Raw genomic sequence first — 3928 nt, 5'->3', positions numbered from 1 at the left:
AATGCCTTTGGCTATCCTGCTGGGAGTTAGAAAAGTGCCTTTAAATAGGTGAGTAGCCGTCAACTTCACTAACAACAACTGTCAAAAATTCATGTGAGCAGACCATTTCAGATCCTGTTTTAACTCCTCACACAAGATGAAGCATTTTGATTATTAAGTGTAAATCTCTGTAAATAGCGTATATCAGACAATCTGTAAAACTAATGTGACATTTGTGAATCCCATGGGATATCTCTCTTTGTTCAACTCAGCCCCAGCAGTACCACTGATACCCATCTGCCTCTGCAATCTTGACTCATTTAGTGAAACACAGCCATTTATATGTAGTTCCACTTTTATGCTGCTTCAGAGTTACATAAATAATGGTACAGAAAGTTGGTGATTTACACCAGATTTTTAATAGATTTACAACCTTGTGCTGAAGTGCCTCATTTCCATACATGTTCAGTGCAATATACACAAAATAAATGAGTACAAAATGTCAATATTGAAGCCTGTAGCTAAAATTCAATAATTAGGGCATGCTTTTAATGTAATATTCAATTGATTGGACCATTTTGTTTTACAAAATACATTTATGATTGCATAATTCAGCTTTTCATTGCAATCTTCTGTGTACCACTGTGTATGTTCACAAGCATCCAAGTGTGATGTCAGATTTCAATCAATGGCCAATTGATGTTTCTTTGGTTAAATTGATTCACATGTGCGCAATCAAGGTTCAGTTCAGGTCAACCACAAGGAAACAGATTTCAGTGGTGGGACAAGATTAACACTGGTTGATTTAAAGAGATCATCAATTGTTTGCAGGTGTCCTGAAAAGTCATTTGGAGCCAAGAACATTGATGCTGGAAATCTTGGTGTGATTTTTTGAGCCCTAAGGTAGAGTTTGTCTATTTGTAATTGAATCAGTAATATTAAAATGAAGCCAAGAATTTTCCATGTCAGAGATCCAACCTTCTTCTGCCCGAGCTCCTGCCACTCACTCAAGCCCGTATTGCTCTGCCTGTTGAAAGAGAAAATCATCATCTTCTTCAACCACTTAGCCTCTGGATCACTGTCCATGCTGGCAGGTAACATGTGGCCAAATTCCAATTTACACTCACCACACTATACAGGGCATCTTGGAAGCTCTTGGCTTGAGGAGAGGTAAAAACACTTACTGGTATTCCTCAAATTCGAATATTGTGGGTACATGCATATACTGTGATTCTAATCATATCAAAGGTTTAGAGAGTGATAGACTGAAAGATAAGCTTCAGGCCTATATTTAAAGTCTAAGGCTCAACTCTCTGAAAATACAGATTCTATGTGACACTAACAGTAAAGGTTTCATTATTGTCATGTAATACTACATTTAGAAAGTAACATACATGAAATTCTTTAATTTTGTCTATCTTAAGGCAGACAAATAGTCACCATTTTGTCCAGTGCCCCTCTAATGTTGCAGAACAGACACTTGGGAGTACAGGTACATAAGTGAAAGCAGAGAAATGTTGGAGGAACTCAGCAGGTCCTGCAGTGTCCACAGGAGGTAAAGATATAAAATCAGTGTTTTGGGCCTGAGCCCTTCTTCAAGGCATGAGTAAAAAGCAGGCAGGTGCCTGAATGAAAAGGTGGAGGAGAAGGAAAGAAAGAGTGAGGGAGGAGCACAGACCAGTAGACAAAAGGTGATAATTGGACATTGATAGAAAAGGTGAGAATTGATAGGGGGATTAGGTAGCTCTGTGAATGCAGGTACAAGTACATCATTCCTTGAAAATGGCAACACAGCTAGACAGGCTATTGTAAAATGAGTTTAGCACATCGGTCAAGGTATTGAGTGTAGTAGTAGAGATGTCATGCTACAAAAGCCCAAGAAATTGGAGACAGAGATTGGAATATTCTGTGCCATTCTGGTCACCCAGCTATAAGAAGGATCTCAATAAGCTGGAAATGATGCAGAAAAAAATCCTGAAAATATTACCAGGATTGGGAGGCTTGAATTACAGGAGAGGATGGATAGAACAGGACTTTTCTCCCTGGAATGTAAGAGGAAGAGGTGGTGGAGTGTAGAGTTTATAGAAGTTTATGAAATCATGAGGGGAATAGTGATAATAAAGAGTTATTGTGTTTTTACCAAGATAGGGGGATTTAAAACTAGATGGCATTGATTCAGAGTAGCAAGGGGAAAGAAGTGTAAGAGATGTTGAAGGGCACCATCTTCACTCAGATGGCGGTGGGTTTTGGAATCAGCTGCCAGAGGAGGTAGTAGAGGAGGCAACAATTATAATCCTGAAAAGACAGATACATGGATAGGAAAATTTTAGCCGAACACATGCCAATGGGACTAGTTTGGTCAGCATTGTCAAGTTGGGATGAAGGGACTGATTCTGTGCTGTGGAGCTCCATGATGGTGAAGCATGTTTTATTGCAAAAAGGCTACAGATTTATTTTGCGCCATCCAGCCACTTTGAAGATTTTCTTGCAAGGAGGACAGCACAAGTTCTTTACAGATCATGGCCATGCAGAAGAATTTGTTGAAACGCTGCCAATTAATCAGCAAGAAGGGGTTTGAAATGTTTTGATTAATTAAAGGCAATTTTTAAATTTTTATTTTATGCTAATGCAAGATTAATGTATGATAAACATCTGGGGGGTGGGGGTGTTTAGAGGAGTTATGGGTTGACTCCTGTGTATTTGTGGCAGACACTGCAACTGATAAAATGGAGAGGGGTAATGTGTATTATTTAAACAAAATTAATGGGGGGATTTTTGTTATTTTCTTTTACTTTTGTATAATCATTGTTATAAAGTTAAATTATGTACAATTGTTATTTCTTTTTCTTACCTGGACTACCAAAAAAAAGACATCCTTTAACACTGTAGACAATAAATACTTGAATTGCCAAGGAGGTGTGACGAGAGAGGTGAAGGGAAAATATCGCTGGATTTGGACTAAATTAAATATCAAAAAGTAAAATATTGAGCTCTCTACAAATCCTTCTACATATTTACATGCAATAATTTCATCAATATTAATTTTAAACACTGACAGTCACTAAACTTTCTCTTGACTAATTCTTCTGAGGACGAAGAAGAAAGGAAACATCAGAATTATGCTTTCTACACAGCCACTTCATTCCGGGACATTTTCTCCTTTTTTTTCCAGCACGTGTGCAGTGTAATAAGCAAGGAAACAGAATGGGGGTATCATTCCTGTCCCATATTTTTACCAAAAAGGGACCTAGTAAAATTCCCCAAATGCCTGCAGTGTAAACTGTACTTCAGGCATTCTGGGACCAACTTGACTAATTAATATGATGTTGTGATGGTGATTGATGACACATAATGGGAGATTTCAACTTTTGAAACCAACAGCCAGTCAGTTATCAACATTGAACAGCCAACAGTCACTTCTCCGCATCCAACGACCACTATGTCTGCCAACTGGAGTGATTCTGAGATCAGCAAGCTCCTCACCATCTGTGTGGAGAACCAAATAAACCACCACATAACGGGCATGGTGATGGATGGACCTATAATAGATCGGGTAGCTTTAAAAATGAGAGAAAGGGGGGGTTTAATCGCAACGTCCCAGGTGATTAGCAAGTTTAAATGCCTGTGTAGGAAGTAACATCAGGTAAATGACCACAATGGCTGGAGTGGTGGGGGGGGGTGGGGGGACAATTGGACTGGCCGTATTTTGAATTGTGCTATGCCATCTGGGGCAGAAGCCATTCAGTAAACCCAGTAGCACTAAGGCGCAACACTGAAATCTATAATTCCCTGATGCGGTTGCAGATGCGGCTCCCTCGTCCAGCAACAGTCCTGATGCCGGGGTCCCGAGTGGCATGGTAACTGAGCCGAGCCATACAATATCTGTGCCTCAAGAGCAACCAAGTGAAAACCTATTTCTTCTCATGATCAACAATTTCTGTCATGTGTT

The 3928-nt window shown here is 39.5% G+C and overlaps 1 long non-coding RNA gene across 1 annotated transcript; it reads right to left on the bottom strand.

The window, feature by feature from the left end:
- Positions 1–522: 522 nt before the first annotated feature.
- LOC138762650 (uncharacterized) lies at positions 523–3259 on the bottom strand. Its single transcript, XR_011357019.1, has 3 exons — positions 3036–3259; positions 2831–2937; positions 523–1006 (listed from the first exon to the last, which is right to left on the bottom strand). It is a non-coding gene; the product is annotated as an uncharacterized lncRNA (long non-coding RNA).
- Between the last annotated feature and the right edge of the window lie 669 nt (positions 3260–3928).

The sequence above is a fragment of the Narcine bancroftii genome, chromosome 5 (genome assembly GCF_036971445.1).
Source record: "Narcine bancroftii isolate sNarBan1 chromosome 5, sNarBan1.hap1, whole genome shotgun sequence".
Lineage (NCBI taxonomy): Eukaryota > Metazoa > Chordata > Chondrichthyes > Torpediniformes > Narcinidae > Narcine > Narcine bancroftii.
Note: the sequence above shows the minus strand (reverse complement) of the source record. Positions and strands in the feature narration are given on the sequence as shown.